The following is a 23957-nucleotide window of genomic DNA, read 5'->3' as shown; positions in this document are numbered from 1 at the left end:
ATGTTGACCCCCATACTTCGATTTATTTCAATTTAGTACCTGAACTTTTCACAAATTGATAAATTAGACCCTTGTAGTCACCTTCCGTTTACAATTGGATGGGATGTGCTAACGTGGCATTTAAAATTTCATTTTACCCCCCAAACTATATCTTAAAAATCAATTTACCCCCCAAATTAAAAATCAATTTGCCCCCCCAAACTATACTTTAAAAATCAATTTGCCTCCTACATCAGCACATTCTGTCCAATTGTGGATGAAAGATGACAACAGGGGTCTAATTGATCAATTTGTGGGAAGTTCAGGTACTAAATTGAAATAAATCGAAGTATGGGGGTCAACATGAAAAATTCGTGATAGTTTTGGGGGGGGGGAATGATATTTACTCGCACAATATTAACATTTTGCTTTAAATGTAATTGTACCATCAGGATTATTTATAAATATTTTTTCAAAATATTTCCAAATACTATTACTTCTGCCACTAGATGATTATCTAATTGTTGGAAGAGGGATATTAGAAGGAGAATCAACAGATTCATGTTGTGTAGTATATGTATCAACATCGACATAAATATTAGGAATATTAGCATCCATAGTAATGTAAATAAAACAATATATAACAATTAACAATTAATTTAAATAATGTGTAAATACAATGAGTAAAAAATAATAATTAATATATGTGCACAAATAATTAATGAAAAAAATAAGTAGCTAATAAATTTAATTAAACTGATTAATATTACCGATTGGCAAATACGATACAGAAATTAACTTTTTCTGATAAAAGTTTCTTGTTGCACAATTTGCCACTTAGGGATGACACTTCAAAATTAATTGAGAGTTGAGAGAGATTGATAGTTTAAGAGAGATTGAGAGAGATTGAGAGAGTTTAAGAGAGAGAATTATTTGTGTGATTTATTTTGAAAAAGGGAGATATTTATAGTAGTTTGAAAGATTAAAGTAAATGTATAAATTAAAAAAAAAATATTTCCATTGTATTAAACAACAATATGGCCGTTAAATATATATATATATATATTTTTTTTTGCAGACATTATTATTATTATTATTTTTCCATTGCAACATAACATGATGTGGCATAAAGAGTGATGTGACGCATGATGCAAATGAAGGGCAGGGGCAGCAGATGCATGTAGACAATTCATTTATTTATTTTTTGTTTAGGTTTTGTTTTTTTTTTTTCCATTGCAAGTTGCAACTTGATGTGAGGCTCAGTGAAGAGGGATGCGACGCATGTAAGGGGCAGGGGTAGGTAGGCGGGCGAAGGCAGCAGTAGAGGTGCATAATTATAATATTTTTTTTATTCATTCATTGTAAGGAAATGATCGTTGTTTTGTTTTATTTTGTTATAAAAATTGTTTTGTTTTGTTTTTTTTTTCCAAGATCAAGCTTTTATTTTTATTATTTTTTAACCGTTGCAAGTTGCCTTTAATTTTTTTTTTTAAATTTGACCTTTGCCACAAAGAGAGAGAGAGCCGAATGGGCCGGGTTGTCCGTAGGGCTCGATTTTTTTTTGGGCTGGGCTGGGCCAACGGGTTGGGTCGATGGGCTGGATCGGGCTTTAAATGGAAGGCCCAGGCCTAGGCCCAAGGTACTGGGCTAGGCTCGGGCCCAGGATGAAACAGGGCGGGCCCACCTCAAGCCTTGGGCTGTCCACGGGCCTCAAACCATTATTACACCCTACATTTGTGTTGTGTATGAGCCTACGTTTTCCAAATAATTACTCCTTTTGTGATGCGTTCAATTGATAGAAAATATAGGTTTCACCGTAACTGTTTCTTTAAGGGAAATTTTCCCTCAAATACTTGTAAAAAGTAAGGATTATACATCACAAGAAATTTTAAATTATTTTTCTATATAATTTCATTTTGTAAATTGTACAATTAATAGGAAAGTAAATTATTTATGTTTTTCTTTTCTTGAATATTTTCCTATGCAATATTCTTCATAATTGAGCGAAAGGGAAGCCAATAATTGGGAATAGTGTACACAACTTGGGGGTTTTTTTTTTCTTTATTTATTACTATATATATAGACAAAAAATATTTATCCACGGAATTGAGTTTGCCTGAATCGTTTAAATTTGTGCATGTTGGTCGACCATCTAGATGACCACCCAGTGCAACTCTTATCAACTGTGGTTATCACCCATGTCAATTGCGCCTGTCACCCTTTTGTGAATGATCGACCAGACGACCGGCATGCACATATTCAAACTATTCAGGCAAAGCAAAATTTGGTAGATGTAACATTACTTGTATATATATATATGTATTTAAATTTCTTGTTGGTTCTTCTGAAGCAATCATAGCGTGCTTATAATTTTTTTGTTTCCTTAGGAGTCAATGTTAGGCTATTAGGTACAATTTTCATTTATAGCTTATTAAACATAAATAATTTAAATAAGTTGAAAAAAAACTATTATCCGGAAGATGAAAGAGAGATGTTTGATTTTTATTTTCTGATTATCAACTTTAATTTATAATAAGTTATACCAAACAAATCCAAAATAATATGTCATGCATGTCACAAGTGTAATGTTATGTAAACAAAAATTTTATAGAAAATTCTTTGAAAAATTTAAAAATCCCCTAGATATTGATTTGTGATTATGTATTAATTTTAAGCAGTAAAAACAATCTCAATCAAATAACTAAGACAAATCAACACAACGATTTTAACGTGAAAAAACCACAATTGGAGCGCCTCCAATTGTGTTAAAAAATCACGGGCCAAAGCCACAAAACAATCCACTAAAAAGACACAAAGGAATTACACAAATGTACTTTTAATTGCCTAGCGAATCCACCCCCGAATCGAACCGACCCCTATGTGTCTTTTCTAGCCCTGTCTTCACCTTGGAATTGTCTTGCCCAACGTTAAATCCACAACACCGATTTCGAATCCACGACGAAGAGCCATTCCGGAATCCACCAAAACTTTAGGCTCAAGTTCCATGGAATCTACCGAAGAACAACTCTCTCTTTTGTATTAAACAAACTACACAAACTAAACAAACCTTTTGATATAATCCACTCAATTCATGATTACACTTTCACAGATATCAAAGGAAACCAGCAAAGAAGCTCCAGAAGAAAAACCTAATCCCCAAAAAGAAGATTTGGAAGCCGTAACCCTAAAATTTGATAGAACGACATATTTATAGAAAACAGGGCCGCTCAAGCGCAGGAATGGACGCTTGAGCGGACTGACTAAAAACGTGTGTTTCTGAACACGGATCTACGCTCGAGCAGAAAAAAATAACTCTTAGTACTTTTGTAGGTGAGTGAAATTTCTGAAAGGTCACGATCTCTGCTCAAGCGCAGGAATGGCGGCTCAAGCGGACAAACAACTTCGATTGCAATTTTGCTCGATCCCCAACATAGCCAGCGAAGTGGCAAACATGAAAGGATAAGATCACAAACTCCTCTACATAGGCACAATTCGGGTTGGATTCACATCTAAAAACTCATAGCCTCACTGAAATAAAAAATCGAATAAAATTACAACTGAAAGGAGTTTTGTCAAACGGGATTGCCAAGAACAAAATCTAACAATCTCCCCCTTTGGCAATGCCGTGACAAAACACACCTAACAAATAAAATCCTAATCATCCCAACCCATTACAGCAAAAAAAAGCAAACTACTTTCTCAAGGTCATGATCTGAAAAATAGCTATTAGTGCCACAATCTCCAAAACAACTATTAGTGTCACAAGAGTATATAAAAAAGCAATAGACATATGATAAGATTATCTTGAAGCATGAGATGGAAAACATGAATTGATGCAACTTGGAGATTTTAAGAACATGCAGCATGAATAGATGAAAATCCTAAGACACATGAATAGATAAAAATTAGAGATTTTTTTAAGAACATGTAGCATGAATACATGAAATCCTAAGGCATATAAGAACATGTAGCGTGAATACATAAAATCCTAAGACACATGCATCCACCAACATTTCTTCCCCTTTTTGTCACGAATTGTTAAAGAAAGGTCAATCAACTAACGCAAGAACATAAACCACAGAAGCAATAATAATAAGCAGTGGATAAATAAAGAAGAAGCAGTGAATAGCAACAAGCAAACAAACTAATGCCAATCTCCCTTACCAAATCAATCAATGATAAACCAAACTCCCCCTCACTAAAAGCAACCACAAACATTGAAAACAGTGAACAAGAAAAAAAAGACAAAAACAAAATATGGTGAAGCAAGCAAGGAATTTCGGATTTGTACATTAAAACACACAGGTTTATCCAAGAAACACAATAACTTGAGAACACAATGTGCATAGCCTATAGAAAATTCCTCATGAAAGAATGTGATACCATATGTGAAAAGCATAGATCCCATGAAAAAAGTCTGTGTGTGACTTTTGGAGTTCGACAAACACTAGATGCAAATCCTAGTAGTGATCTGAAATCTAGACCTCATGCAAGAGAATCTAAGCACAACTAAGGAAAGTCAAACCATTAGGAATCAAGGGGTATTTGTTGAGTAAAAACGGAGGCTCCCCCTCAATCAATGAATCTTATTTTTTTTTCTCATCTTTTCTTTCTTCTTCTTCTTCTTTTTTTTTTTTTTGCACATTCATTGGCGGCTTGCACGCTCAAGAGTATGGAAACTGAACCAGAGAAACATGGATACAATAAGGACGACCTAGTTGGTGACTCTGAGGTAGCCTTTTTCTCATGGCTAGACTACAAAGAACAGAGGGGAAAGCCGTGGAGATGCAAAAAGATGGAAGGTGGTTAAGAGACTCAACATCACCCATGATGTGCTAGTATATGTTAATTCCTTTAGAAAAGCAAAAGACACAATGCTAGAAGTCCATAGAGAAGACTGATCACTAAGGTGGAAGATTCCGATATTTGCTAATCCAAGAGTGTGTACAAAATGAGACATACTAATAAAAGAAAACACACTCTGAAATGAGTAAAGACCACATAAAGCACACCCATATTAACATGGAATGGATATTCTTATCAATTTCAATATGCACCAAAGCCTTCTCCAAAATCTCAAGCTTGCAAAACCATGCTACGAAAATCTTTTTGGTTTAAGATCACAAACTCGATCCCCGACATAGTTAGTGAAGTGGCAAACATGATAGGATACGATTACAAACTCCTTTGCATAGGCACAATTTGGGTTAGATTCGCATCTAAAAACTCACAGTCTCACTAAAATAAAAGATCAAATAAAATTACAACTGAAAAGAGTTTTGTTAAATAGGATTGCCAAGAACAAAACCTAACATTCTTAAATTGAACGATCAGTTATTTAGATTAATAATTAGAAAAATAAACTTACGTTTTTTACAGAATAAAATTTACAAGTGTAATTAGCTGGCTTTGATGAAAGGAAAAGAAGGCAATTACTTTGGCCCCCAAACTTTACAAAATTATGCAATTTCTAAATAATTTTAATCTTTTAGTATTAGTAGACTTAAAACTAAGGTCCAATCAAACATCAACATTCAAGTTAAAGGGATCTTATAGTTAATGCTGACTTAATTAGTTGCATCTAAAAGTGTGATAAAAACAGTATTTATCTGATATTTTATTATAGTTAAATCAATATTGTTATAATTTTAAATTATTTTTTTGATATATATATATATATATGTAAACTAAATTTTGTTAAACTATAGCGTAACAAAACCAATTGTAATATTTTTTAAAATTTTATAATGATTTTTTCATCTCTTCATCTATGTAATAAATTTTAGTGTATAAAGTGATTCTATACAAAGCAGACTTTGTAGGTATTATCAAGTTAAAATAATGATAATAATAATTCCATTGACCCATATTTTTTTATTGGGAAAATTGGTCTAGGGTCCCTCTCCCACTTTTCGTAATGGAAGAGATCCACAAAATTATTTTTTGATGTCTAAGATCCCTAAACATATATTAGAGAAATTTCAATCCTTTATACAATTTTCATCATCTGACCCATTCCATTTCTCAACCAGAATAGCCCTAGCTTGCTCGCAAAGCGTCTTGACCTCAGCTTCCGTTAGAGGCTTGAACTCCATCAAGTGCTCGATCTGCTGATCCAGATCCGCGTGCGAAGGCATTCTCTCTCTCTCTCTCCGATCTGAAACACCGATCGATCAAAGACTGAAGATCGAAGCAAAAAGTAAAGGATTAATTGATTCCTACCTATCGATCAGAAATCACGAAATTAGGATTTCTCTTTTCGATGGGGTTTTTGAATCCTCGGATCGTGGGTCCAATCCCTTCGTTCATCGAAAATCTCCCGAATCTCGAGGTCTTGCAGATTTGGGAGAACAATTTCACGTTAGAGCTGCCGGCAAACCTCGGCCGTAATGGAAAGCTGTTGAGGCTTGACGTCTGCCCCGAACCTTATCGATAGTTCATCTTTTGACCTTTCTGATTTTGGCTTTCCTCCAGTTTCTGCAACACAGGTACGTAAGTTGCCCACAAGTGGCCAGTCTAAGCTGAAGGTGGAAGATGTTCATACTGCAAACAAGTCTTTGGTAGAAAGAATACGATTTGCTTTAGATTTTGATGAAGTGAAGTACAGTGCATTTAAGGATATATCAGGAGAATATCGACAGGGCTTGATGGATGCAGAGACTTATGTAGGTTATGTGAATCAGTTTGGCTTGTCACATCTTGTTATTGAGTTGGCTGGACTCTGTCCTGATGCTGAGAAGCAGAGAGCACTTGTTGAGACCTATGATGCAACTTTGCGAAACAATGGCCTACAAGAAAAGTTTTGGAGCAAGGACAGCTCACATATGAAAGATGGTAATGGTTCCAAGAAGGTAAAGGGAAGTGCTTAGATGCTGAAGACACTCAATATTGGTGAAGTCAATTTTCTCTGGCTTGGAAAGTCCATAATTTATCAATTTTTTCTGATTTGAAAATTGGTCAAACTTTTCTCTGGGTTGAACCCAGAGAAATTTTATGAAAGTTCAGAATTTCTCTGGATTAATTTTTTCTGGACCAATATTCTCTGACCTGAAGAAAGCTTCATTATAGTTATTTATTTATTTGACCTGAAGAAAGCTATATGATTGAAAATACAGCTTTTATATCCAGTTCGATTCTTAAAAAATACTTATTTGTATTTCTATTTTCTTAGAAAAGAGCCTTCTAGCTATGACTTTGAAGCAACATAAAATTTTTGCTCACTCAATACCTGCATGTATGTATCCTACACTTGCCATAATTTAAGTGTGTATGTAAGGGTATGTGTATGCTTGTGTATAAATGTAGTACCATGAAAATATTCTTCTTTTTATTACCTTTTAAAAAATAGTTAATATTTTAATGGTAAAAAACACACTGCTTCATCAAAAAAAAAAAAAAAAAAAAAATTTCCCGAACTGTCAGTAGCAACAATGGTGGAGGATCAAACCCACGGCAGAGAAATTTGAAATTTCTCTGGAGTCCATGAAAGGTTAAGGAAATTTCTCTGGCAGTGTCCATGAAAGGCTAATGAGGTAGAGAAATTTTGAATTTCTCTGTACCAATTTTCTCTGACTTGAATTTTCTCTGGACTAATTTTCTCTGGATTGATGCTGAGGGACCTTAGACGTCATGAAAATATTTGATATCCTTTATATTATAAAATCATAATATCAGGGACTTTAAAAAAAATATCCCTTTTTTATTTTATTTTGCCTTATTTATTTTTTTGTGTTTATATATTAAAAGTCCCATTTTAAGTCAGGACTAACTGTAACTACGTTCATTAAGACCAAACACAATATTAACAAAAAAAAAAAAAAAAAAATTAAACCTAAAATATCTGAATTCATGATATCTCAAGACTAGTCTCTCTATAAGACCAAGTGATTCTAACTAGTTGTCTAGTTCCATAGTTTACATACTTTCTTATCAAGCGCGATGCGTCTGCTCAAATCCTTTCACTCTGATTGCATCACAAAAGAGTTTCTCTAATAATTATTTTATTATTTTAGGATCATCCTCACATGGATAAAAATCCAATAGCAGTGATGCAGAATTCTAATAGTAGAGTTCTAATCGGATAATTATTCAGTAATTTTAGAATATGAATACGTAATATTTTATAATATTATGATTAGTAGGAAAGGTGGGTAGGTGAGATATTATGTTAGGTGATTAGAGAATATAAAGGGACATATTGAATAATGATTGGTTAGAGAGTACAAACACGTGGTACTCCGAAAATACTGAATAATTTCCCACTCTAATCAGAGAGCTCTACTGTAGAAAAGCAAAAAAAATAAAAAATAAAAAGTAAAAACCCAGATCTAAATATTATATTATATGATAAAACCCACCATTAAAACTCTTTTTGGGCAAAATTCTACTATACATGAAAGTGGTTTTCATGTATGGTATATAAAAAATATATAGGCCGTTAGATTTAGATAAGATAAATGCTAACCATTAGATGAATCAAAAGTAAAACTAGATAGAAAAAGTAGTGAGGTGTTCCAAAAAATAAAATAGTTTTGGTTAATTTTGAAAAAAAAAAAAAGAAGACTCTAACTTACCATTTTTTACAAACATACTTACTATTTGGTATTCACTCACTTACTATTTGTTATTAATAAACTTGAAGTCCCAAATAATTCATTTTTTTTTTTTTTATCTTTTTATCTTTTTTCCATCACATCACCTCTCTACTTTTCTGCACATCTTTTCGTAAAAAGACAAAAAATGCACTTATTTAAGTTATCTCAAACAACCCCTTAAAATATTTTCTGCTAAATAGGTCACTTCTAATTCTTGCAAATGATGCCCTCTTTTATATTTTAAATCAATTTTAGGGTAAATTATATTTTGCCCCCCTAAAATTTCAGCCATTTCCCACTTTGGCTCTTTAAGTTTGATTTTTTCTACTATGACCCTTTATGTTTGCAATCCTTTCCACTTTAGCCCTTTAAGTTTGATTTTTCCCACTGTAGCCTTTCCATCTAAAAAACTAACAGAATTTGCCATATTACCAACACAACAACTCTATGTGTGATGTAAAAAATTCGCTAAAGATGCAAAAATGAAAAATAGAAAACAAAAAAAATTGAAATTTTTTTTAGTCTTTAGTGAAACCTTTTTTTTTTTTTTATTTTTCAAATTTATTCATAAACATTATTACATTATATCTAGATTAGATGCACCTAAAAAAATAAAAACAAATTTAACTAAAAAAAGAAAAAAGTTTACTAAAGATGAAAAAAATAAAAATATATTGATTCAAACACCTGTATTATCAATTCTGAAATAAAAAGTTTACTATTGTTTTCTTTTTTTGTCTTTAGTGAACTTTTTTTTTTAGTTAAATTTGTTTTTATTTTTTTAGGTGCATCTAATCTAGATGCATCTATAATGTAATAATGTTTATCTATAAATTTGAAAAAAAGTTCACTAAATAAAAAAAAAAATTCAATTTTTTTGTTTTATATTTTTTATTTTTTGCATCTTTAGATTTTTTACATCACACATGAAATTGATGTGTTGGTGATGTGGTGGATTTTGTTAGTTTTTTGGATGGAAGTTAGTCTATGAGTAAAGTGGGAAGGATTGCAAATATGAAGGGTCAAAGTGGGAAGGATTGCAAATATAAAGGGTCAAAGTGAGAAAAATCAAACTTAAAGGGTCAAAGTGGAAAAGATTGCAAACATAAAAGGCCAAAGTGGAAAAAATCAAACTTAAAGGGCTAATTAAAGTGAAAAATGGGTGAAACTTTAGGGGGCAAAGTGGAATTTACCCTTCATTTTAAATACATAAAACTAATGACATACTATATTTAACTATTTTCCCTCTATATTTTGTCTTGTTATGATTTGTAAAAAGTAAAATATCATAGGTAAATATTAATTTATTAAAATTTGTTAAAATTTACTAATTTTTTAAAATAATTAATTTTTGATACAATATTAAAAATAAATAAAAAATAAAAAAATTGTAAATAAAATATTTTTAAATTATAAGTTATTTAAACTTAATTTTAAAAGCAATAATTTAAAATAGTTATTATTATTATTATTATTATTATTATTATTATTATTATTATTATTATACCTACATGTCACGACCCAAATCCGGCCCTATGGGTTTAGCACCGTAACCGGCCAGTAATCTGAGATTACCGAAGGCCTGCTTAACAGTAATACATTAAAACAGAGTACAGGGCTTGGCGGAAGCCAATACAGTAAGTAAATAGTGTCCATTGAGCTCTGACAGTCTGTATGCCAAAAAGATTTTTCATGCATTCATACATACACAAACAGTACAGTCTATACAAAATTTACAGTCACACAGTACAGGGACCTAATCCCTTGATAACAGTACAGTTAGCAACAGACAGTCTATACAGTAATCCAAACAGTATGGAGACAGACGGGGGAAACAAACAAAACACCCCAAAGCCATAGCATGGCAACTCGGAACCTCGCAGTGAGGCACAAAGGCTGGCTTGACAAAACTGGAGTTACCCTGACGCTCCTAGCTCCGATCTGGTGCCTGTACACCTACATATATATATGAGCAGTGAGCTAAAGCCCAGTGAATAACATAAAGCATAAAGGGGTTTAGAATGAATGTCCTTACAGTAATGAAAACAGTTCAATTCAATCAGTATTTCAGTTGTTCAGTACAGTAAACAGTCATATGTGGTACATCCATTAGCATAACAGTGACAGTAGGTCTTAAAAGACCGAACAGTAATGATGGCCATCAGTCAGTAAACAGTAGTGGCTCCACGAGGGAACCGACAGAGATCTCTGTAACAGTAACAGTAACAGTAAACAGTAAGTACTAAGGATGCCACAGTACAGTTCAGAAATAAAGGACATACATTCATTCAGCAAATAATACCAGTTCAGTAAACAGTTCAGTTCAGTATCCAAAAGATAATCAGTTGAACATATCTTTACACAATTGTTACTCACAGAGTTCTGGGCTACAGTATGCTAGAGCGTGTCTCCCCAGTTGCCAACCCTACACAGTTCACAGGTTGAACACACACTAAGCTACACAGTTGGGAAATATCATAACTTAATCCCTAATTTGCCTTGGTGTGTTCTGCAACGATATCCTCATCTAAATGTCTTAAACTAGGCCTAAGAATGCCTAGGATGGGATGAGGATGCAAAAATACACTTAGAAAACATTTTCAGGATTTTCAGAAAAACAGAGTCCCGCTCGAGCGCAGGTTTCCCCGCTCGAGCGTACAGGCAAACAAAGGTACACGCTCGAGCGTAAACTTTCCCGCTCGAGCGTACTGTAAAAGTACTGGATGGGTGAAATTCCCGCTCGACGCCCGCTCGAGCTTGAGACATGACTCCGCTCGAGCGCCCAATCCTCCGCTCGAGCGGACTGTAAAACAGTGCAGAGAGATGCTGGATGCTCGGATTCCACGCTCGAGTGGCACTTCCCCCGCTCGAGCGGAAGTGCGAAATCTGGAAAACCCAGATTGCACCTCCAAGCTCAAAACCAAGTCCAAAAGCATCAAAACTCGACCTCTTGAGCTAAATTTCCAGAAAACACATGTAAACTCATAGTTAAACATGATTCAAAACTCAATTTGAGAAATCAAAGCCCAAGGGTGTTTTATTCAAACCCAATTTCAAACCATTTTCCAAGGACAATCCTCAAACATGACATGCATGATCTTTAAATCATTTTAAAGCTTCAATTTGATGCTCTATGGAGCCAATTGATCCAAAAACAAGTTGAAAACATGGACCATTACGAAATTATGAACATGCATGTGAGGAATTATGAACTACAACCTCAAAACTTCAATATATGTAACTTCAATTCAACATGTATGCACCAAAACATGGCTTAACTCTACAATTAAAGCATGAATTGTGCAAGAATGGATTCTAAGACAACAACAAGAAGATGATGTCCTACCTTAGTCTTGTGTTCAAGGTCTAGGAGCTCAAAGTAGCAATCAACACTTCAATTCCAAGCAAGATCAAGCAAATCTCTCAAGAACAACTCAACTCTCTCTCACTCTCTAACTTGGGTCGGTTGAGGCAAGAAGAGGAGAAGAAAATGTTTGTTTGATCAATACGTGGAGTGTATACAAGGTTCAAGAGATAATGGTCCACTAAGTGGCGGAACGGTAATTAACTCAAACTATGCGATTAATCGATATTTAATCTAATTTAATCATACCTAATCAATTTTCAGATAATTATACTATAAAATCACATTAATTCTAAGGATCATAGAACACTAATCGGTTTCGGATTCGGCCGCCGATAAGGCCTTCAATTAGCAGTTTAAACATATAAGCATGAACAGATAATCATACAGTCAAACAGATAAAATGCAATTTAACTAACATATACTCAATCAATTCGGTTTTCCAATTTCAGTCAGTCAGTTCAGTACTTTAATCAGTTCAATTATCAGTCATAATCAATTCAGTTTAATGGTAATCGATGGTTATCGGTAATCAATCAGTCATAAGTCGGTAAACAGTATGAGGGTTGTTACACTACAACACTTCAAAATAGTAATTACTATTTAAGGGCCTGTTTGGTAACATTTATAGTTACTGTTTGTTATTTAAGTATAATTTCATTGACTATTAACTTAAGTCTATTGAAGTGGTGTCTTATTGATTGATAAGTCATGTTTAATTAAGTAGTAAATATAGTTTGATTGAGTAGTAAGTGAAAACTCAATAAATAATAACCAAGTGAAATCTCCTTAAGTAGTAAATGTGGTTTAACAGAGTAATCAGTCAAACTTAATGAAATAGTAAGTGAAATCTCATTTAGTGATAAATGAAATCATACTATGATACTCTCTAAAACTGGTTAGATTTCTAAATTTATTTATCACTTGTTATGAATTATTTTACCATTTGCTTTGAAACGACTTATCATTTAGTATGAGACTCTCTAAATAGGACTTTATTTAATAGTATGTCAAGTTTAATGAAGTAGAAAGTCGAGTATCAAACGTTTGATTGAGTAGTTGTCTAATGGAGTACTAAGTACAGCAAGTGGAGTACCATTGACTAGTAAGCGATATTTGATTGAATCGGAAATCAAGTTTGATGGAGTAGTAATTAAATGGAGTTTCATTAAGTGCTAAATGAAGTTTCATTATGTAATATGTTGAGTCTGATAGAGTAGTAAGTGGAGTCTCATTGAGTGGTAAATAAAATTTCTTTTAGTAATAAGTCGAGTTTAATGGAGTAGCAAGTGAAGTCTCATTAAATAGTAATAAGTGAAATTTCATTAAATAATAAATTGAATCGGATAGAGTAGTGAATGTCGTTTAAAATAAGGAGTAATTCAAGTTTAATGGGATAGTAAATCAAGTATCATTGAGTAGGATAGATCAAATGAAGTGGTGTCTTATTGAGTAAGTCATGTTTGATTGAGTAATGAACGAATTTAATTGAGTAGTTAGTAGAGTAAGTTAAGTGAATAGTAAGTTTTAATTGAATAGTGGGTCAAGTCTTACTGAGTAATAGATAGAGTTTAATTGAGTAATAAGCAAAGTCTAATAAAATAGTAAGTAAAGTTTCATTAAGTAGCAAGTGGGATTTAATTAAATAGTAAGTCAAGTATAGTTAAGTAGTGTCTTATTGAATAGTAAGCTATATTTAATTGAGTAGTAAGTGAAATTTGATTGATTAGTAAGTGGAGTCTCTCATTGAATAGTAAGTGCAATTTAATATTGTTAGGTTTTTATTCTTGACAATCCCGTTTCACAAAACTCCTTTCAGTTGTAATTTTGTTCAACTTTTATTTCAGTGAGGTTATGAGTTTTTAGATGCGAATCTAACCTGGATTGTGCTTTGTAGAGATGTTTCAGAAGTTAATTCTTTCATGTTTGCCACTTCGCTGACTATGTCGGGGATTGAACTGCTCGGTTAGCTCGCGGGAGTCCAGGGGGCAGTGCCCCTTGGCGGGTCTGAGGCAGTGCCCAAGCTGGGTCGAAAGGCAAAGGCCCCGAAGCAAAAAGCAAAAATGCAGTCGCAGTTGCTTGTCCGCTCGAGCGGTCATTTGTGTGCTACAGCGGAGAATCTTTGGTTCCAGAAGTTTGAACTGTCTGCAGAAATACTGGAAGTTGCGTTTCTGAGCTCGAGCGGAACTTCCTACGCTCGAGCGTTAGTCAGCTCGAGCGGCTATTCTTGAGCATGAACGGAGATCGTGGATCTGTTTTCTATAAATTTGTGTTTCAGTCCGATTTTAGGGTATGGCTTCCAGATATTCTTCATGGATATTAGGGTTTATATCTGGGGCTTCTTTTATAGTTTCTTTGATGTTTGTTTGAGTTTAACTCATGGTTTGAAAAGTATACATCAAAGGATTGTTTGTTTCGTTCAATACAAAAAAGAGAGTTGTTCTTCGGTGGATTCCGGAGAATTTGGGCCAGAAGTTTTGGTGGATTCTGGAGTGGCTCATCGTCGTGGATTCGACATCGGCGTTGTGGATTCAACGTTGGGCAAGACAATTCCGAGGTGAAGACCGTGGTGGAAGAGGCATATAGGGGTCGGTTCAATTTGGGCGTGAATTCGTTAGGTAATTGAGTGTATACTTGTGTAATTCCTTTTGTCTTCTTAGTGGATTGTTTTGTAACTTTTGCCCACGATTTTTTTTTATCACAATTGGAGGTGCTCTAATTTAGGCGTGAATTCGGTAGGTAATTGAGAGTATACTTGTGTAATTCCTTTTGTCTTCTTAGTGGATTGTTTTGTAACTTTTGCCCGCGATTTTTTGTAATCACAATTGGAGGTGCTCCAATTGTGATTTTTCTACGTAAAATCTTTGTGTCGATTTGTCTTGGCTTGTTTGATTGGGATTGTTATTAACTATTTAAAATTGATACATAATCACAAATCAATAGCTAGAGGATTTTTAGATTTTTTAAATATGATACAACTAAATGGGATTTAAATGAGTAGTAAATCAAATCCAATTGATTGATGTCTTTTCAAGTAGTAGTGAAGTGGAGTTTGATTGTGTAGTAAATTGAGTCTCATTAAGTAATAAGTAGTGTTCAATTGAATAGTAAATCATGTTTGATGGAGTAACAAGTAAACAATTGATGAGTAGTAAGTGGAGTCTCATTAAATAGTAAGTGGGGTTTAATTTAGTTGTAAGTAGAATCTCATTAAGTAGTAAGTGAACTGTAATGAAATAGTAAGTGGAGGCTCATTGGTTAGTAAGTGAAACCAAAATTGAGTAGATAATGGAGTCTATTGAAGTAGTAACTAGAAGCTTATTAAGTAGTAAGTGAAATCAAAATTGAGTAGTAAGTGAAGTGTAATGAAATAGTAAGTGGAAACTCATTAAATAGTAAGTAAAGTCTAGTGAAATAGTAAGTGGCGTATAGTGAAATAGCAAGTGGAAGTTCATTGAGTAGTAAGGGAAACTAAAACTGAGTAATAAATAGAGTCTAGTGAAGTAGTAAGTAGAAATTTATTAAGTATTAAGTGGAAACACAATGAGTATTTTTCAATTTTTTTGGGACAATGATAAATTTGATGAAATAGTAAATATAATCTAATTGAGTAGTAAGTGAGATTTAATTAAGTAGTAAGTCAAGTCCAATTAAGTAGTGTCTTATTGAATAATAAGTCATGTTTGATTGAGTAATAAATGAATTTTGATTGAGTAGTTGTTGTGATATGATGGTGATGGTGGTGGTGATAGTGGTAGTGGTGGTAGTGGCATGGTGGTGGTGGTAGTGGCATGGTAGCGTTGATGGTGATGGTGATGGTGATGGTGTTGGTGATGGTGGTGGTAGAGGTAGTAATGGTAGTTGTAGTAAAATTTTAGTGATGTTTATGGAAATAATGACAATGTTGATGAAGGTGGTGATGGTAGTGGTGGTAGTAGTATAGTGGTAATGGTGGTGATAGCGGTACCGATGGTGGTGGTGGTAATAGTAGTGGTGGTTGAGTAGTAAGTCAAGTTTGATTGAGTAGTTGTGGAGTCTTATGGACTAGTAAATGAGATTTAATTGAGTAGTAAGTGAATCTGATTGAATAGTAAGTGAAGTCTCTATAAGTAGGATAAATAAAAATTATTTAGTAATTTTTATAAATTCAAATATTTTTTAAAAATACCTAACATGGCCAAATAATTTATTTAATAACTTAATGTAGTAGTAAGGGACCTTTATTAAATAGTAAATTATGTTTAATTAAATAGTAGTAGAATTAAGTTTTAAATAATCATGTAAATTGTTTTTATTTGTAAAATGATAACACATTGCTTAATGTTCAAGTAAGTTATGAGTAACATTTTGTGATTATGTTATAAAATTACTTCTTTAGTTTGATTTGATTTTAAGATTTTTATAGTTTCATTCTAAATTTTAAAAATCTGCAAGTAATCGTTTGGCCATTAGTTTATTCTTAAACAAACCAAATTAAATTATGCTCACCCCTAATAAAAAAGTTTACTAATATGACTCTAATTACCATTTGTTGATAGTTAATTTACTACAAATATACTTAATCTTATAAGTTTGATATAATTATGTTCATAATCAATAACCCAACAAGTTATAATCAAAGATCACAAAGTTCATAACTATACATATAGTACATATCAAGAAAAGAATGTGTATTATAAATTTTTCCTATAAATACATGAACAAATACGAATGTACTGTATATATTCTAATATTAAATAAATAACATCATTTTTTTTATTCATGTAATTAACAAAATACTATTGAGAAATTTGCTAAATTTTATTTAAATTCATAAATTTTGAAGAAAGTTGAATATAATTATGTTCAATTTTATGGTACTTAATATATTTTTTAAATTTTTAAAAAAAATAGTCTAATTTTTTAATATAAATATTTTAATGTGAAAAATTATATAAATATCATACTATTGAAAAATTATTTCTTAATTTAGAGGCGTCACGTGACCATATTCCTTATCAATCACAAATCAACATGTCTCTATTATTTTTTACTTATCTAATACAAAATTATAAATTTCAGTTCATTAATTATAACATATTTGAAACATGACGTAACCAAAACTCATTACCACTAAATGACATCACCATACCACCTTTTAGTTCAAAAAAAAAAAAAAAAAAAGAAAAAACAAAATCACCTCACATCACCGGTAAAACTGGTGAGTGTCGGTGACAAACCCCTTTTGATTAGAATGCCCTGTTTTTGTCCGGTACTTGGAAACTTCTTTTATGGACTGTAGTTGGACCTTCTCTGAACCTCTTAATATTTATCGAAAATCCAAGGTCTTTGACTCAAGTCGTCTTCTGTCCGTGTCCCTCTATATTTTTTTACAATCCCGATTGGTAGTTATGGGGTTCGAATAGCCCGAGTCAAAAAACGACGATGTTTTTTTTTTTTTTTTTTTTTTTTTTTCTTCTTTTTCTCGTTTTTCCCTAAAGATGCAAAAGATGAAACTGAAGAAGGAGAAGAAGAGGAAGAGAAGAGGAAGAGAAGAGGAAGCTGGAGCTGGACAGGGACTGGAAAGGGGTTCAGTGTTGGGAAGGCAAGAAACTATCCCAGACACCCCTTTTTCCAAACAACTCTCACAATCATTCCCATTCACAAACTCCCAACACTGAACCCCTTTTCTATTCACAATCATTCCCATTCACAAACTCACAATATTCTTATAATTAAAGAGAAAAAAAAAAGAGAGATCTGGAAAGGGGACTGCAGTATTTATAAAACATAAGTATTCTTACAATCCACATCTTCATCCTTTAGGAACAACCCATAATTAGGGACTGCAGTACATCCTCATCAACATCAAAAAAAAAATAAAAATAATAATAACAATAAAATAAGAGAGAAAATAGAGAGATCGATGATACCCACATCTTCATCATCTTTATCAAATCCAGATCTACTGGAAAGGGGATCACCGACATCAACATCTTCATCAACAAATTTTTTTTTTTTTTTCCTTCATCAACAATCCAGATTTTTTTGAACATCATCATCGTCTTCATTATCTTCATCATCTTCAGATCTACTGGAAAGAGGACATCACCGACCGCCATCACCGCCATCATTGACCGCTCCCCCCCTCTCTCTCTCGCCTCCTCTCTTCCTCTTCTTTTCTTCTCCTCCGCTCTTCCTCTTTTCTCCTTTCTCTCTCTTTTTTGTCTCTCTATTCGAAAAGCAAGAAAAGGAGAAAAGAAAAAAAAAAAAAATTTCGTTTTGGGCTTCGAGCTAAATTCGGGCCACCGAATTCGAGCTACGAATCATTTTTCATTTTTTTATAGTTTGTCTTCACTCACATGCAAGTTGTGAATGAGTATCCTTTACTTTGTGTTGTTCCTTTATATATTTCCTCTTCCCTCCCCCTTCTTGAGAGAACCATCATAATTTCAATTTGAGAGAGGGGGAGATGGGCAACAACTTTCTTTCCATGGCAATTCTATTTCTCACATTTTTCATCTTCTCTTCATGTTTCTAAAAAGCAAATGGAAACACTTCAGCTTTTGTTTCTCAAAACACCAGAGAAACACTCGAAATCATAATCAGTGGAGGCAGTTACCCATCTTATTCCCCTCCTCCTCCAGAATCCGAATGTCCTCCGCCTCTCCCTCCCCCAGTAGAATGCCTTCCTCTAACATCACCATCACGATCACCAGGTTACCCACCTTATTCCTCCCCTCCTCCAGAATCCAAATGCCCTCTCCCTCCGCATCTCCCAGTAGAATGCCCTCTTTCATTATCACCATCACCATCACCATCACCAGGGTACCCATCTTATTCCTCTCCTCCTCCAGAATCCGAATGTCCTCTCTCTCCCCCTCCCCCAGTAGAATGCCCTCCTCTACCATCACCATCACCATCACCATCACCATCACCAGGTTACCCACCTTATTCTTCCTCTCCTCTAAAATCCGAATGCAATCTCCCTCCCCCTCCCCCAGTAGAATGCCCTCGTCCACCACCACTCCGCCCACTTGAACAGGCCTTTTTTGTAATCCAAAGATTCAAAAAAACAATAACCTCCGACCTTCAAGGCATCAACAAAACATGGAAAGACAAGAATGTCTGCGCTTACAAGGGCTACCGTTGCGACAAAATCCCCACTGATAACACGCTCAGACTTTCGGGCGTCAACTTCAACGGGTTCAACTTCAATGGCAGTCGACTGACCACCGCTGGCTTCCTTGATCAACTACCGGACCTCGCCTACTTCCATGTCAACTCCAACAACTTCACCGGTAAAATAATCCCCAAAATTTCCAAATTTTGCTTTTTCTTCGAGCTTGACTTGAGCAACAACAAGCTCACCGGGGTGTTTCAAAACTCCGTTCTTGGCGCCACCCAGCTAACCTTCTTGGACCTTCGGTTCAACTTCATCACCGGTCCGGTTAATCCTCAAGTGTTCAATCTCAACCTCGACGTTCTCTTCTTCAACAACAACCAGTTTACAGGGGAAATATCGGACAATTTGGGAAACACCTCTACGCTTTACCTCACTGTTGGGTATACTTTCTTATTGGAGTGTGGGACCCAATTGGTTTGTTAAAAGAATTCTAATTTGGTTTGATTTGGTTTGGGTATAATATATTTTATATATATTATATCTAATTTGTGGAGACCCAATTCAGTTTGGTAACAACTAGGGTTTTGATAAAACAAGTCCAAGATTTAATATATATGGCTTTGTTGTTTGTCCCGAGGTAATTTGGCTGCTACAAAATTGATCCATTTTTCAGTGACCTTTGTTCTTGGGATAGAAGCTTGCTTTGTGATTGGTTTTCTTGGGTGCATACTCAAGGTGTGGCAGTGTATTGCTTGAGCAAACAAGCAATAGTGTTCTTTGCTTCGTTTGGTTCAGCCTTCGGTTTTGTTTTGGGTGCATTATTTTGGATCTTCTACAACTCTGGTTCTGAAGATTTTGGTTTATCTATTTGGTGAGGTCTTCTCTCTTGTTTATTTGTGATTATTTAGAATTCACCTAAAGGTGATTTTGTGAGACTATTCGTGTCTCGTTTGTAATCGTTTGGAAACTTATTTGGTTGATAGAGGAATCAGATTTCGATCCCGTGGATGTACCTCACATTGAGGGAACCACGTAAAAATTCTTGTGTTGTTTTTGATTTAATTTTTCTGCATTAGTTTTTATTCCCATTGATTGATTTACTTGTGGGAAATCACATATTTTTCCTAACAACTGGTATCAGAGCTTACGATTTATTTGGGTTTAATTATTTGTGTAAATCAATAGAGGGAAATGTGGGTCGTATGTCTAGCTCCAATGGAAGCAATTGGGTAACTTGGAAAACTAAAAAGAAAAAAGAAGACACAACGACAGTTACTACCGATGATCTCATGGTTGTTTGTGAAGATGATTGTATCAATTTTGTTGGCCAAGAGAGTAATTGGGTGATTGATTCCGGTCCTTCTTTTCATGTGACTTCTCGAGTTAATTTCTTCACTACTTATACCAAAGGAGATTATGGTTCTGTTCGAATGGGTAATTAAGGTTTGTCTAAGATTATCGGCATGGCTGATATTTGCGTAGAAACAAATTTGGGCTGCAAGTTGTTGGTTAAAGATGTGAGGCATGTTCCCAACATTCGCCTTAATTTGATCTCTACTGGGAAGCTAGATGATGAAGGCTTCAACAACAAATTTGGTGATAGAATATGGAAGCTCACAAAGGGTTCTTTGGTAGTGGTTAAGTGCAAGAAGACTCATACACTTTATTCGATGCAAGGAAAAATTTGTAAAGGTGTTGTCAATGCACTTGAAGATGATACTTCTACCGAATTGTGGCACAACCGGTTGGGCCATATGAGTGAAAAGGGGCTACAAGTTTTGTTCAAGAAATAGTTTCTACCCGATTTGAAAGGTACACATCTTAAAATTTGTGTTCATTGTTTGGCGGGTAAATAACATAGAGTTTCCTTTCATAAAAATGTTGCTTCTAGAAATTTTTTTTTTTTGGAGTTGATTCATTCAGATGTTTGTGGTCCTTTAAAAGTTAGAACACATAATGGTGCACTTTATTTTGTTACTTTCATTGATGATTATTCAAGGAAAGTTTGGGCTTTTCTACTAAAAACTAAAGATCAAGTTCTAGAAGTATTTAAGCATTTTCAGGCCATGGTTGAAAGAGAAACAGGGCATAAATTGAAGTGCATCCGATCAGACAATGGTGGTGAATATATTGGGCCATTTGATGAGTATTGTCGCAGCCAATGTATTCGGCACCAAAAGATAGTTAAGAAGACTCCTCAACAAAATGGGGTTGCTGAGAGGATGAACCGCACCATTGTGGAAAGAACAAGGTGTTTGCTTTCACAAGCTAAATTGCCAAGATCCTTTTGGGGTGAGGCAATGAAGACAGGGGTTGACGTGATCAATTTGTCTCCTTCCTATCCTTTAAGTGGTGATGTTCCTGAAAGAGTTTGGACTGGCAAAGATGTGTCTTATGAGCACTTGAGAGTGTTTGGTTGCCGAGCTTTTGTTCACATTCCAAAAGATGAGAGGTCTAAGCTTGATAGTAAGTCAAGACAATGTATTTTTCTTGGCTATGGGCGTGATGAATTCGGGTATAGATTGTGGGATCCGGTCGACAATAAAGTCATTCGAAGCCGTGATGTTGTGTTTCTTGAAGACTAAACAATTGAAGACTTTGGCAAAGGTGATCGACCGGAGCAAAAAACTAGTGATCTCATTGACATGGATCCATCTCCTTCATCTTCAGTTGATGATGAAAATGAGGGAGATGTGCAGCCACCTATTGAAGATGTGGAGGATGATGCTAATCCTAATGAAGTTGAGCCAGAAATTGAGGAAGAGCATCCAACTCAAGAACCGCCACCACAACTTGAGTTGGGGAAATCTACAAGGGATCGACAACCTTCGAGAAAGTATCCTCCCAATGAGTTTGTGTTGATTTCTGATCAAGGGGAGCCTGAGAGCTACCAAGAAGCAATTGAGCATGCAAAGAAAGGTGATTGGAAAAAGGCCATGGAAGAGGAGATGAATTCCTTACTTGAAAATCACACTTATGATTTAGTGAAGTTGCCTAAAGGGAGGAAAATTCTGAAAAATAAGTGGGTTTTCAAATTGAAGAATAATAGGAAGAATAAGTGTGGGTTTTCAAATTGAAGAATGATATGAAGAATCTGAGGTACAAAGCACGTCTTGTTGTGAAAGGCTTTGGCAAAAGAAAGTATTGACTTTGATGAGATTTTCTCACCGGTTGTGAAGATGTCTTCTATTCGGGTTGTACTTGGCATGGCTGCAAGTATGAACCTTGAAGTTGAGCAACTTGATATGAAGACCGCATTTCTTCACGGTGATCTTGAAGAAGAAATTTACATGGAGCAACCGGAAGGTTTTGTGGAGAAAGGGAAAGAGAAATTTGTTTGCAAATTGAAGAAAAGTTTGTATGGTCTCAAGCAAGCTCCGCGGCAATGGTACAAAAAATTTGACTCTTTCATAATGAATAATGGTTTTTCTAAAACCACTTCGGACCATTGTGTGTTTGTGAAAATTTTTTCGGATGACAAATTTATTATTCTTTTACTTTATGTTGATAACATGTTAATTGTGGGTCAAGATTCTACCATGATAAACAGGTTGAAATTGGAGTTGAGCAAGTCTTTTGCTATGAAAGATTTGGGGCCGACAAAGCAAATTCTTGGTATGAAAATTGTTCGTGATCGCAAAGAGGGACTGATTTGGTTGTCTCAAGAAAGCTACATTGAGAAAGTTCTTGAGAGGTTCAACATGGATAAAGCAAAGTCAGTTGGTTGTCCACTTGCGGGTCATTTTAGGCTTAGTTCGAATCAATGTCCTACAAGTGAGAAAGACAAGGAAGAGATGTTGAAAGTTCCTTATGCTTTAGCAGTTGGTTCTTCGATATACGCCATGGTTTGTACAAGACCAGATATTGCTCATGCCGTTGGTGTGGTGAGTCGTTTTCTCTCTAATCCGGGTAAAGAACATTGGGCAGCGTAAAATGGATTCTAAGGTATCTTCGAGGGACTTCGAAGGTGTGTTTGTGTTTTGGGGATGGTAAGCCGATGCTTGATGGGTTCACAGATTCTGACATGACTGGTGATGTTGATTCTAGGAAATCTACTTCGGAGTATCTGATGACTTTTGTAGGGGGAGTTGTGGCATGGTAATCTAAATTACAAAAATGTGTTGCTCTCTCAACTACCGAAGCTAAATTTATTGCCATTACAGAAGCTTGTAAAGAAGAGTTATGGTTGAAGAAATTTTTGCAAGAGTTGGGTTTGAAGCAAGAAAAGTTTGTGCTTTATTGTGATAGTCAAAGTGCTATTCACTTGAGTAAAAATTCTACTTTTCATTTGAGATCGAAACACATTGATGTGAGATACCATTGGATTCGTGATGTGTTAGATTCGAAATTGTTACAACTCGAAAAGGTCCACACAGATGATAATATTTCGGATACGTTGACTAAAACTTTGTCGAGGGACAAACATTTAAAGTGTCGAACTTTGGCGGGTATGGTTGATATCTCCACCTAAGTCGGTAGGGGGAGAATTGTTGGGTATACCTCCTTATTGGAGTGTGGGACCCAATTGGTTTGTTAAAAGAATTCTAATTTGGTTTGGTTTGGGTATAATATATTTTATATATATTATATCTAATTTGTGGAGACCCAATTTAGTTTGGTAACAACTAGGGTTTTGATAAAACAAGTCTAAGATTTAATATATATGGTTTTGTTGTTTGTCCCGAGATAATTTGGTGGCTACAAAATTGATCATTTTTTCGGTGACCTTTGTTCTTGGGATAGAAGCTTGCTGTGTGATTGGTTTTCTTGGGTGCATACTCAAGGTGTGGCAGTGTATTGCTTGAGCAAACAAGCAATAGTGTTCTTTGCTTCGTTTGGTTCAGCCTTCGGTTTTGTTTTGGGTGCATTATTTTGGATCTTCTACAATTCTGGTTCTGAAGATTTTGGTTCATCT

The 23957-nt window shown here is 34.6% G+C and overlaps 1 pseudogene; it reads left to right on the top strand.

The window, feature by feature from the left end:
- LOC114279068 (uncharacterized) overlaps positions 1 to 23957 on the top strand; it is a 58262-nt pseudogene that overhangs the window by 33436 nt on the left and 869 nt on the right.

The sequence above is a fragment of the Camellia sinensis genome, chromosome 4 (genome assembly GCF_055761805.1).
Source record: "Camellia sinensis isolate YWXY chromosome 4, ASM5576180v1, whole genome shotgun sequence".
Taxonomy (NCBI): Eukaryota; Viridiplantae; Streptophyta; class Magnoliopsida; order Ericales; family Theaceae; genus Camellia; species Camellia sinensis.
Note: the sequence above shows the minus strand (reverse complement) of the source record. Positions and strands in the feature narration are given on the sequence as shown.